The following is a 13,992-nucleotide window of genomic DNA, read 5'->3' on the forward strand; positions in this document are numbered from 1 at the left end:
CTCAATGCTGGCTCCCTCACCGGTGCCGACAGCTTCAAAAGTCCAGCGCATGTGCAGGAGTGCTGAAAGGCTCTTCGTGACCGGGGCCATCTTTAATTCAGGGAAAAAGGGGAAGGTGCCCTCCGGGGCCCAGTCATTGTTGTGGGGCCCAAAACAGCTGACCCTTAAGCTAGCGCAGCCCGAAAATAGTTGATAAGTGGATTTGGCTTTCACTCAGACATGATGATGGCGTAATTGATGGCGGAATTGAATGTTGGGACTGCTGGTGATTGGTTGGGTGTTATGTCTGCGGCCTGTGCAGTGATTGGCCAACTTGGTAAGGTAAACCTTGTCCGGGGAGAACGCCTGTCACACTGGCCTCTCTCCCTCACCATATCCAACAAGCTGCAGACCCCGGCCTAATGAAGAACTTCTTTACTGGAGGATTCAGCAGGGTGTGCCTGGTGTTCGCCTGACAACCACTGGACATTTGGACACTGGTGAGACCGCTGGGGAGGGGCAATGCAGGGCTCAGTGGAGGGAGGGGAGTGGGTCCTGTGTAATGATGAGGGCAGTATGGGGGGGGGGGTCCTGTGCAATGATGGAGGTTAGTTTTGAGGGTGAGGTCCTGTGTAATGTCGGTAGTATAAGTACTGTGTCCTGATGGGGGTAATATGGTGGAAAGGGTCCTGTGTAATTATGTGGGTAGCGTGAGGGAGGGATCCTGTGTAATGATGGGGAGGAATCCTGTGTAATTATGGGGGAGGGGGGTCCTGTGTAATAAAGGGGCAGTAGGAGGAGGAGGGGTCCTGCGTACTGATGGGGGTAGCATGGGGGAGGGGGTCTTGTGTAATGATGGGGGTAGTATGTGGGAGGGGGTCTTGTGTAATGATGTGAGTAGTATGAGGGAGGTGTCCTGTATAATGATGGGGAGGGGTCCTGTGTAATGATGTAGGAGGGGGATCATGTGTAATAATGGGGGCAGTATGGGGAAGGGGGGTCCTGTGTAACGATTGAGGTAGTATGGGGGAGGGGGTCTTGTGTAAGGATAGGGTAGTATGAGAGAGGGATCCTGTGTAATGATGGGGGTAGTATGGGGGAGGGGGATCCTGTGTAATAATGGGGCATTATGGGGAAGGGGGGTCCTGTGTAATGATGGGGGTAGTATGGGGGAGGGGTCTTGTGTAAGGATTGGGTAGTATGAGGGAGTGGTCCTGTGTAATGATTGGGGTAGTATGGGGGCAGAGGTCTTTTTTAATGATGTGAGTAGTATGAGGAAGGGGTCCTGTTTAATGATGGGGGAGGGGTTCTGTGTAATGATGGGAGTAGCAAGGGAGAGGGGTTCTGTGTAATGATGTGGGCAGTATGAAGGAGGGGTCCTGTGTAATGATAAGGGAGGGGTCCTGTGTAATGATGAGGGAGGGGTCCTGTGTAATGATGTAGGTAGTATGAGGGAGGGGTCCTGTGTAATGATGAGGGTGGGGCCCTGTGTAATGATGAGGAGGGGGTCCTGTGTAATGATGTGGGTAGTATGAGTGAGTGGTCCTCTGTAATGATGGTGGTGGTACGGGGGATGGGGGTCTTGTGTAATGATGGGATATTGGTCTAGGGTAATTATGGGGATAGTATGGGGGAGGAGGTCCTGTGTAATGATGGAGGGTGGTGAAATTGCATGGAGGGGGGAATGAAAATGTTTGCCCAGGGTGCAATCAATTGTAAAGACTGCCCTGCTGGCTGTACATATGCACATGCGCCAAGTTCGCCCAACACATGTGCATAGAAACAGAGAGCCAGGACCTCCTTAGACAGAGTACATCTGCAGCCTAGCATGAGGCAGACCACCGTCCAGCGGCAGCCGTCCATACGGGGCGCCGCCCCCCTAATCCAGCCAATTGGGCTCGGGGAGCAGTGGAAGGGGGATTATCGTGTGGGGTTGTTTTTCAGGGGTTGGGTTTGGCCCCTTAGTTCCAATAAAGGGAACTCTTAAGGCGTCAGCATACCAAGAGATTTTGGACAATTTCATGCTCCCAACTTTGTGGGAACAGTTTGGGGATGGCCCCTTCCTGTTCCAATATGACTGCACACCAGTGCACAAAGCAAGGTCCATAAAGACATGGATGAGTGAGTTTGGGGTTGAGGAACTGTCCTGACCTTAACCCGATAGAACACCTTTGGGATGAATTAGAGCAGAGATTGCGAGCCAGGCCTTCTCGTACAACATTAGTGCCTGACCTCACAAATGTTCTTCTGGAAGAATGGTCAAACATTCCCATAGACACACTCCTAAACCTTGTGGACAGCCTTCCCAGAAGAGTTGAAGCGGTTATAGCTGCAAAGGGTGGGCCAACTCAATATTGAACCCTCCATACTAAGACTGGGATGCCATTAAAGTTCATGTGCGTGTAAAAGCAGGCGTCCCAATACTTTTGACAATGTAGTGTATGTCTCTGGACTATTCCAACAGTTGAGATACTTTCATCCTTCCAACACCCTACTGCTACAGTTTGGGATCCCTGTTGATACCCCCACTCGTGGAGAGCAGCTTCTAAGGACCTCATCTATGACCACAGATCATATAACATCTTTAAGTTCAGAGCTCACATTACAAACATATCGGATATTTTGACATGTCAGGAACCTACTCACTCGCAAAAGTTCACTTTTATGGCGTATCCTATAAAGAGCCATTGCTGTTTATCTGTCGTTTCTGAAAATCAACTTTGTGGGTGAGGGATGTCGGCGTCCATTACTTCTGAACACAACAGGGCAACAAAGCACGATGGGCGTCATTAAAACGGACACGTGCTACCTTAAGACCCAGCGACTCAGCAAAATAATTGCATTTTATTTATCTTATTCCAGCAATTTTCATCCTATCCGGGAATAGCAGAGCGGACTCTCGGCCGCCCCCCCCCTCCCCCCCGGGAGAAAGTCGCCTTAGTCTCCGGCTTGCCTATACATCTCTGTCAAAAGCTCTATGAATACATTAACCTTTCTAAAGATTAGTGCACTCCTAACACCTCAGGGTTTTTCTTCTTAAACAGAGCGCCTCGGAAAAACGTTGTGACAGACCTCGATGGGTTTGCCTTGTGTATCATCAACAAATTGTCATCCACGTGAAGAACGTCGAAGGAGTCGTCGCGGAATAATGATTAATGGATTCGTGTAGGTCACACTCTGTCTCTTTGCGGCCCGGTGAGAAGTTGATTCGCGGTTCATTATCGCTTTTTTATGATGTTTCCTGATTGATTGTTTTTCTTTTCTATTTGCTTAGCAGGGTGCGTTGGCTCCTTATTTTTTTTTTGTCCAACTCATCAGATCACATTATTTATTTATTTTTTAAAATCGCCCTATTTATAGGCTGTCAACGTGCTCTAGTCAAGACTAAAGACTGAGGTTCAGCTAAATTGGAATACTTACTTGGGAAATATTTTACTTGCCAAAGGTTTTACGGTTCTGTTCAGCCAGTCGTGTGATCCAGGCACCACTTCCAGACAATGGAGCCAACCTCTGGACCTTCTTCGCCATTAAAGCCCAGCTGTGGGATTCCCACCACCCCTTCCATAGAACTGTGCAGGATATAAACTCACAGGCATTCAACACATGACAGAAGGCCGCCCTCCCAGTCAGCTGCAGACGTGAAAATTCCCTGCACCTCAACTGCACGTAACAGGGACTAGGATTGTAAGAGGGGCTTCATGGTTGGCTAGAATTGGCCCCAAGTTCCTACCCCCACTCCTGTCCTGGTAGAACACTGTCCCTTCTGCTGAGGCTGAACTAGGGTTGCCACCTGTCCGGGATTCACAGTTTGGACAGTTCGGGTTTTGATTCATGTGCCCGGGTTTCAGATTATCTGAAACCCGGACACATTATTCAGACAGGAATGTGGCTCAGAACAGGGCCTGATAGGAGGGCGATGGGGCACTATGCACGCCGCATTACTATTCTTTTTGGAGCGCCCAAAGGTATCCCAGGTCTGTTACAATCCTATAGTGTATGCTAAAAAAAATTTTTTTGCTGTGCGCGGCTAATGTGTTCGGGTTTGGCGTGAAGAAAAAGTGGCAACCCTAGTCCAAACCCTCCACCTTATTGTGCCCTACTCCATGCCAAAGGCCACCACACAACATTCCCAGCTGTTGGCCTATATAGCGCAAGAAAGGAATGTCCACACAAGTGAAAAGATCTGCTGCACTTTACTGATGGAATTCAGGTAGGGTTGCCGCCTCATTCCTTTAAAAGTGAACACATATTATTTACACAGGTTCTGTGGCTGAATACGGTGATAATTAAACTCACTTGTTGCCTTATCTGCATTTAATTAGCCGCAGAACCTGTGTGAATCATATGTGTTCGGGTTTAAAGGGATGAGGTGGCAACCCTAAATTCAGGGGATGGCATAATAGTCACATCCCATTGGTATTAACCCGGAGTCACTTGATATTGCATCGTCAATCAGTTTAGAGGACGGTCTGCAGTAGTCACATGTGAAAGCATATGCAGCACTTTAAGCAGCCATCTCCCCCTATCAGTCTCTGCTTCCACCCGGTGTCATTAGTACTCACAGGACTGGGCTCTCTGTCGTCACCTCCTCCATAGGTACACCTCTTCCAGGACCCTACAGGGAAGCAGCCTCACTCAGGGAAATCTTGGCCTAGCCTAAAATCCTTGTACAATCTGCACAAGCCCCCACCTCCATAAGGGTCAGAAAATCTACAGCTACTCCTCCCTGGCCTCCTGCCCTATACAGGGCCTCCATGCAGGGGCAGATCCAGGGTCTAGCCTCTGGAGGGGCACTGCCAGAACATACGTTTTTTTGCCGGCAATTTGTCGGGGCAATGGCTGGTGTTGGCGCTTCCATCGTCACGAGACCATGGTTGGTATGGTGTCAGGATGATTTAAGTGCATTATTTCTATTATTACATTGTAATATAAAATAAAAATAGTTCAACTCACCATAATGCAGAATCAGTGGGAGCCCTGAGTGCGTTTCTTGACACCGTAACCTGGCTGCCACCAGATGCAGCTTGTCACTTGCCACGTCACCTGTCACCAGATGCAGCTTGTCACTTGCCACGCTGCCTGTCACCAGATGCAGCTTGTCACTTGCCACGCTGCCTGTCACCAGATGCAGCTTGTCACTTGCCTTGTCACCTGTCACAAGATGCGGATTGTCACTTGCCACGTCACCTGCCTTCAGATGCAGCTTGTCATGTCACCTGCCTTCAGATGCAGCTTGTCACTTGCCCCTGTCACCTGTCACAAGATGCGGATCGTCACTCGGCACGTCACCTGTCACAAGATGCGGATCGTCACTTGGCACGGCACCTGACAGAAGATGCGGATTGTTACTTGGCACTTCACCTGACACAAGATGCGGATTGTCACTTGCCACATCACCTGTTACAAGATGCGGATTGTCACTTGCCACGTCATCTGCCTTCAGATGCAGCTTGCAGCTTGTCATATCACTTGCCTTCAGATGCAGCTTGTCACTTGCCACGCCACCTGCCTTCAGATGCAGACTGTCACTTGCCACATCAGCTGCCTTCAGATGAAGCTTGTCACTTACCACGTCACCTGCCTTCAGATGCAGCTTGTCACTTGCCACGTCACCTGCCTTCAGATGCAGCTTGTCACTTGCCACGTCACCTGCCTTCAGATGCAGCTTGTCACTTGCCACGTCACCTGCCTTCAGATGCAGACTGTCACTTGCCACGTCATCTGCCTTCAGATGCAGCTTGCAGCTTGTCATGTCACCTGTCAAAATATGCAGATTATCACTTGCCAGTGGCTGTGTCCCAGAGTGAGGGCGGGCAGTGAGAGAAGATTTAATCTCTCTGCTGCCCACGGCTGCACAGTAAGGGTGGAACTGTGGTGATGCAGGGCGCGGCAGTGAGAGATGATGTCATCTCTCTGCTCACCCGCTGGCCCGATCACTGGCCTGTCCACTCACCTGCTGGCCCACCGGCTCACCTGCCGGCCCACTCACTGGCCTGCCTGTTCACCCGCTGGCCCGCCCACTCACCCGCCAGCCCACTCACTGGCCTGCCCCACCCGCTCATCGGTTGGGCTGCTCATTTTCTCAGGGGGAGCAATTGCCCAGTTGCCCCCTGAATCCGCCTTGCCTCCATGTGCTGGTTACATCTGTGTTGGTGTGGGGTGCTTGGCTACCATGACCAACTCTACTCGGGCAACCCCCAACCTGGCTTATAACTGGGCACTGACTCACCCATGACATCACTGCAGGAGGGCGCTAACTAAAAGTGGCTAGCACCTGATGACACTGTCTGCTGCAACCAGACACTATTCTGGTACAGAACCACCTAGTGGCAAAATGGATAACTGCACCTGCCTACAGGATGCTGGTAACATCATTGACCTAATAAGGCCACATGGCTATATTTGGTCAATGACATTGTCCAAATATGGCCATGTAGCCGTATTAGTTCAATGATGTTATCAGCAACCCCAGCCCTTTGGTATATGCCATTGCAAGATGGGGAATTCTATGGTTTCAGCTGACTGGGATGAAGGCCTGTTTTCATGTTTACTGCGGGTTTGACATGAACTTTAGCTCATTCCAACTCCTGGCCATAATTCGGTATGGCTAATGGATGGCCCAATAATAGAAAATAAGTATGCTCTTCACTGCAATCTAGTGGCCATAGAGCAGTATTTCCCACATTACGTTTGAATTGCACAGAATATAGCCTGAGAATATTTGATTTTGCCAACACAGAACATATTTGTATGCAATTTTGATGGACAAACAGGTACGCACATTTTTATAAATACACCCCCAAGTGTGATGTCTATGATGGCCTGTGCTATTGACATAGGGATCGGAGGATGAAACCATGATGTGGGAGGTGACACAGAAACCCAACACTTCCTGAGGTGTCGGACACCAAAATGCTTTGCGGAGGCAGCAGCGCTCAACCAGAGGGAAGGTTGGAGACATGGGCCACCAAGGAGGTTGGTATAATACATTCTTTCATTGCAAGGAGCTTTAGATAGGATTTTTAGAGACTAACCTGATCCTTTCAAACAGTACAGCTTGGTCAAGGGCCTGACCTAACCTGCACATTGGACAATGGAGCACCATGATTTCCCTTCCTGCTAACAGGTTAGTCTGGCCTTTCTCAAACAATTACCCTTTAGAGGAACCCCCCCAAAAAATGTCAGGTCTCTGGGAACCCTTACTAAAACCAATTAATTGAAGGTCAATGGTAAAAATGCTCCTTACATCAGTGGTCAATAGAAGAAAACAACCCTTACAGTAGTGGTAAGAATGCCCACCATGATTTCCCTTCCTGCTAACAGGTTAGTCCAAACTTTCTCAGCCATTTACCCCAGAGGAACCCCCCAAAAAAATTCAGGTCTCTGAGAACCCTTACTAAAACCAATTAATTGAAGGTCAATGGTAAAAATGCTCCTTACATCAGTGGTCAGTAGAAGAAAACAACCCTTACAGTAGTGGTAAGAATGCCCACCATATTGTCCCTTCCTGCTGTAGCGCCCTGGGGTTTAGTTAGGGAGCTCTTCACCAAATCCCTTATCAGGAGTAGCTACTGTAGTTAGTTGTTAGAGATCCATTGATTTCTCCCTAAGTTTGGCCTTGTTGTACTTTTCTCTTCTGACACTAGGTGGCCGGGCACTTGGTGGCATTGGATGTGAGAAGGACATTTCAAGGTCAAGTTATGGGTATATGGGATATCTCAGCCAATTGGCATGGGGTTTTTTTGAATCCCTTGGCCTGCTGGGAGAACCTATATATTCGGGTGGAGTCAGGGGATCTATGTTCTGTGCCACCCGGACTGCCGTCTGGGTGGACGTGTGTCGTCTGCCCCGGGCTGCAAGGCCGGAGATTGGGCCTATCCCGGGGGCATCTGGCTGCCAGACTGTTTGAGGGCCTATCCAGAAGTAAGAGGGCAGCGCAGGGTTAGGACTGCGGCTTGCAGTCCAACCAAAAGTGACAGTTCTACCGGCCGGAGAACCTGTTGTGGTCAGGGGTAGGAGGGAAGCTGTCGCCACTAAGGGACCAACCATCTTTACCACAGTGAGTAACTGAAGCAAGTCCTGAAGTAGCATTCTCAGCGAAGGGGCATGGTGGAGAATCAGGAAACTTCAGGTGACGCTTGCAGAGCAGCCTTGTGTGTCAAGCCAGGGGCCAAGCCGGTCAGCAGGGATGAAGCTTGAAAGATATCTGGAGTGCCAAGCTAGGGACCCAGCAGAAAAGCATGGGTGACGCTTGAGGGAGATACCACCGCAAAAGCCTTATGGAGCTCACGGGATTCAAAGACAGTGGATCAGAGAGTCCAGAGAGAGACTAGGAGCTCAAGGGGCTGAAGAGCTACAAGTGGACATTGTAGTGAAGCTGGGAGACATGTTGAACTTTGCGTTAGGAACTGTTAAATACTGTTGCCATAGGAGACAGCAAACCTGCACATGCAGAAGTGGCACCTTTCTGGGGCCTTTCCCTGTACGGCTGTCTTTCCTATTGAAGTCTCGGAGTCTGCCTATTGAAATTGCAACCACTTAAGGGTGTCCTGGCCCTAACCCTCTTTCTCCTCAAAAATATTAAAAAGGACTGTTAAAAGAAATAAAGCGTATGGTGCCCAATGACTTTCACCATCTTTGCACCCACTATGCCTCACAACCCACTACATATTGAAGGATGTCAGCGGTCTGTGGCCTCAAAGGTTCTCATTAGACTGGGAGAGGTTAGAGATTCTGCTACACTGCTAACAGGTCAGTCCAAACTTTCTCAGCCATTTACCCCAGAGGAACTTTCAAAATTAGCTTCATTTCTTGGGGAATCCTTACTAAAACCAATTAATAGTAGGTCATTGTCAAAAATGTCCTTTACATCAGTGGTCAATAGAAAGAATACATCCCTTACAGTGGTGGTCAGAATGCCACCCTTACAGACAGGTAAAAAGATAATCACTGTCATGCAACTGGCTTTGCTAAGTGATGTTGGTCCTGGAAGTAGGCAACAACAAATAGGAGGTCCATCACAAACAACTCGTAGAACCAACCTCTGGAGGAACCCTAGGGTTCTGCTGAACCTTGGTTGAGAATGTCTGGGTTAGTCTACTAACATATCCCTGAATGCTGACCTTCTCTTTGCCACTGATTTTGTGCCGTGCAATGCAAAAAGCTTATATAAGGACAGACGTAGGTACTTAAACCAGTTTTCAAAATGATATTTCGATTTTTTTCTATGAATATCCAACTAAACAGAAGCTCAGCAGTAAGCTTTTAGGGTTTTCATGTAGAAATTGATGACCACACCAGCCCACCTCACTTTGGCCATCAGACAAACCTTTCGTGATACAGGAGATGTGTTCCTGGACACACCCACTGGGGGCTTCTTGCTGTCTCCTACATACAGGAACCTGTATCTATTAAAGTGTCAGTACCATGAAGTTTCTCGCAATCGTTGGAAACGTTTTGAATCGTCCTTTCACATAAACCAAGCTGTAATCTAAATTTTCCTCTCCATAAGATCAAAACTGGTGTTTGAAAAAAAAAAGTCCAACTTGTTTCTAAAATCCATCTGCGGTTTCAATGGCGGCCTTGGTTTCTCTGTCTTGGCTCACCGCTGTCCGGCATGTAACACATCATCTACTGTTTCTGAACTGGCAGCTGATCGATAATCGGGAGCCAAGGAATTTCTAGGATGGAACTGAGCAATTTAGTATATAAAAAAAAAAGAATGAAAAAATCCTCTTTGTATAAAAAAAATTAACTGCACATCTCAGAGTTACAGACATGTAGGAGTTCAGACACAAATAGTGTATTACACTAAGGAAGGATTATGCCATTATAAGCATGCTTCCGACAAGTGTTATGTAATATACCGACACTACAGAATGCACACCCTGACCCAACTATAACTGCCAATTATGTACAGTCTACCACAATGCAGGTCAAAGAAACCTCAGAAGAGAAGTGTGGAAAATGGGGAGTGATTTTCCTTACATTAAAGTGTATCAGAAACCAAAATTGTATGTTTTATTTTAGATGGAGAAAGGAAGGATTTGAACCTTTTGACTGCTATCTGTATCCCCTCTGGAGAGACTCACCTTATTTTCCTGGTGACCACTGTCAAGTGCGGGTGAATAAAAATGTTTCTCTAGGTGACCACGGTCATCAGAAAGTGTGTCAAAAATCCGAAATTTAGTTTTGGTGACCACTGCCATCAGAAAGTGTGGGACAATCCAAAATCTTTTCTTGATGACCAATGTCATCAGAAAGTGCAGGAAAATCCCCCAATTTTGTCTTGGTGACCAATGCCATCAAAAAGTGCAGGAAAATCCAAAATTTAGTCTTGGTGACCAATGTCATCAGAAAGTGCAGGAAAATCCAAAATTTAGTCTTGGTGACCAATGTCATCAGAAAGGGCAGGAAAATCCCAAAATGTTGTCTTGGCCACCAATGTCATCAGTAAGTGCGGGAAAATCCAAAATTTTGTCTTGGTGACCACTGCCATCAGAAATTGTGGGAAAATCTAAAATATTTTGTCTTGAAAAGTGCAGTAAACTCAGAAAATGTTGTCTTAGAGACCACTGTCACCAGAAAATGCAGGAAAATTCTAAAATTTGGTCTGGGTGACCACTGTCATCGGAAAGTGCAGGAAAATCCAAAAAATGTTGTCCTGGTGACTACTGTCATGAGAAAGTGCTGGAAAATCTAACATTTTGTCTTGGTGACCGCTGTCATCGGAAAGTGCAGGAAAATCCCAAAATGCTGTCTCGGTGACCAATGTCATCAGAAAGTGTTGGAAAATCCAAAAAATTTGGTCTTGGTGACCACTGTCATCAGAAATTGCAGGGAAATCCAAAATGCTGTCTTGGTGACCACTGTCATCGAAAAATGAAAGTGAAAGAACATCCCAAATTTTGCCACCAGAACAGGAATAGAGAAGAAATCTTTCCGTGGGGACACCCGTTCCATTGACCTATGTCTTAGAGGGGATTTTACTCACATTGGACAGATATCCTGTATCCTGTTATACTGTTTGATATATATATATATATATATATATACCGTATTTATCAGCGTATAACACGCACAGGTGTATAACACGCACATTAATTTTAAGAGGGAAGTTTCAGGAAAAAAACTTAAATTTTAAATAAGGAACTTTGAAGCACAATAAGGGTCAGTGGCCATCTGCAGTCTCACCATTGGCATAAATACAGCCTGATAAATGCCCATCTGCAGCCTCACAAGTGCCATCAATGCAACCTCTTCAGTCCACATCAATGCAGCAGCCTCACCATTGCCATCAATGCAGCAGCCTTACCATTGCCATCAGTGCAGCCTGATCGATGCCCATCTGCAGCCTAGAAGGGATGGGGAGGGGGGCGGGACGAGCGCCGACAGATTATATACAGTGAGAATCTCCTATGATAGGCAGAACAATGGTCCAATGGCGGCCCAGGAGACGGGACTTCCTTTTACAGAGGCCGCCAAGTAAACAGGAGATTCTCACTGTATGTAATCTGACAGCACTCGTCCCGTCCCCCCTCCCCGTCCCCTCCGAGGCATCTAAAATTAAAGTATTGGCGTATAACACGCACACGCTATTTGCATCCAATTTTTGGGGTGAAAAAGTGAGTGTTATACGCCAATAAATACAGTATATATATATATATATATATATATATATATATATATATATATATATATATAATTTTTTACCAACTCTACCTTTGGTTTTTCCATATCATAAAAAAAAATAATGTCTAGAGTTGCTTTTATACATGAATGGGGAATCCTACGGATCACTGAGAAAAAATAAAATCTATAGAAGATTACAGGGGAAAAAAAAGACAGTGAACTTGGGTTGGGATATAGAAAAAAAAAAAAAAGCCGCGTATAGAATGAACCCTGAAGGAAACTGCCCGTTAATTAAAGAATTATTCCTAATCCTTCCATCAGCTCTGCTTCAGTTTATACAGATTACAGGGAAGTATCACTTAGATACTTCCGAAAATATTATTCTAAACTTTTCATGGAACTGTCTTAGATACTGGGGGCATTCTTCAGCATTCCGCGTATTATTGGCAAGGCCACCAGGGCCATTATTTTATCAGACGATAACATCTGGATCAAAATGTTTAGTCAATGTTCCTGAATGCTCTATAGCTTTGTATGATTGTTCCTTTACAGGAAACTTTTATCTAATTACTTTAAGGTAATGAATAGGTTTCATCTACCCATCTAGTTGGTTAGGCAGATTAAAGTTCCTGTCCAATTGCAGCAAATAAAAATCAGGTCTCCTGCCTTGCCAGACAGGGCTGTACTGTGTGGCAGAGCTGTGTAAATTTCAGAAAGTACAGAAATACACTTCCATTGGACCAGTCCAATGTTCACATCGCAGTGCAAAAAAAGTGGCAACTAACACTCTGCTTCATGCTGTTCCAAACTCCACGAGACAAACTTGGTTCATAAATATGGCCTACAAACGGTGTGATTGAAGTAAATACTAGTAATTCTGGGATCCCATATGGCTGGCTGACTTCTCTTGAACTGAATGGGCGAGAATTACATCATAGGATGACATTGAGAACAGCTGCCTTCTGTCAACATGTGACCACATGAATCAAGATGAGAAGATCTGAACTGCAGACGGGATCCATTCCGCAGAAGATACTTTGCTTTTAATATGTCATATTGTCTGCAGTCATGTCAAGCTCAGGTCATTTTTCAGGCTTCTTCTATAAACTTATGTATGTACATATGGCTTCTGGGCCTGGGCTGGTGATATACAGTAGTCATCTGTTATCATTATAGCTAATGATGATCTATAGAGGATCATAATTCTTCAGAGGGCTATATATCAAGAACAGGAGCGATGTTCTCATCCTATGGGCTAAGGAAGAATTCCAACATCCATTGACCTCACTGTCTGCGGCGCTGACCTCACTGTCTGTGGTAGTCAGTTTGGGGACTATGAATGAGGACACGGTGAAATAGATATTAAGGGGTCCAAATTAGTTTGATTTGCATGAATAAAAAAAAATGTTATTTTATACTTATTTCCTAAACAGAAGTTCACGTCTGGCTGAGAAGACCGTCTAATAGATAGAAATGACACACGGGACTCCTCAGGATCTCATAATTGCTGGTCCACAAAGCATTCAGAAGTCCTGCTCTGTCCTTGCCACGTTGTAGAATATAGTATCTATCTATCTATCTATCTATCTATCTATCTATCTATCTATCTATCTATCTATCTATCTATCTATCTATCTATCTATCTATCTATCTATCTATCGTCTTTCTTTTCCTTTCCCTTTCCTTCCTTTTTTTTTTCCTTTGCTTCCCTTTCCTCTCCTTTTCTCCCCTTTCCTTTCCTTTATTTTCCCTTTATGTTTCTTTCCTTCCCTTTCCTTTCCTCTCCTCTCCTTTCCTTTTTCTTCATCTCCTATCCTTTCCATTCCTTTTCTCTCCTCTCCTTCCCTTTTTATTTTTCTTCCCTTTCCACTCTTTTTCCTTTTCCTTCTCTTCCTTTCCTATTTTTCTATTATTTTTCCTACAAAAAATAAAATAAAAGTAGACATGATGGGCCCTTACATTTAAAACCCCCTTCCCACCCTCTATTCCTTACAATGTTCATCTCTTTCTTACTTACCTTCTTTCTTCTTTCACACTCTTCTTTGCTTCCTATTTATCTATGAATAGTGTGTCTTTGTAAAAAGATACAGATGGTGTGGCCAACTCCCAGTTAGAAAATCCACACTCCCATTCTCTCTTCCTTCCTTTCTCCCTTCCTTCCTATCTTCTTTTTTTCCTTCCTTACCTTCTTTTTTCCTTCCTTACCTTCCTACCTCCCTTCCTTCCTCTTTTTCCTTCCCAATTATCTATGAATCTTGTATCTCTTTATAAAAAAACAAAAACAATAGAAAAAACAAACAACACCCTTCCACCCTCTCTTCCTTCCTTTTTCCGTTTTCCTCCTTCCATTCCTGCTTACCTTGTTAATTCTTTCTTCCTATT

Source organism: Aquarana catesbeiana, linkage group LG10 (assembly GCF_042186555.1).
Source record: "Aquarana catesbeiana isolate 2022-GZ linkage group LG10, ASM4218655v1, whole genome shotgun sequence".
Lineage (NCBI taxonomy): Eukaryota > Metazoa > Chordata > Amphibia > Anura > Ranidae > Aquarana > Aquarana catesbeiana.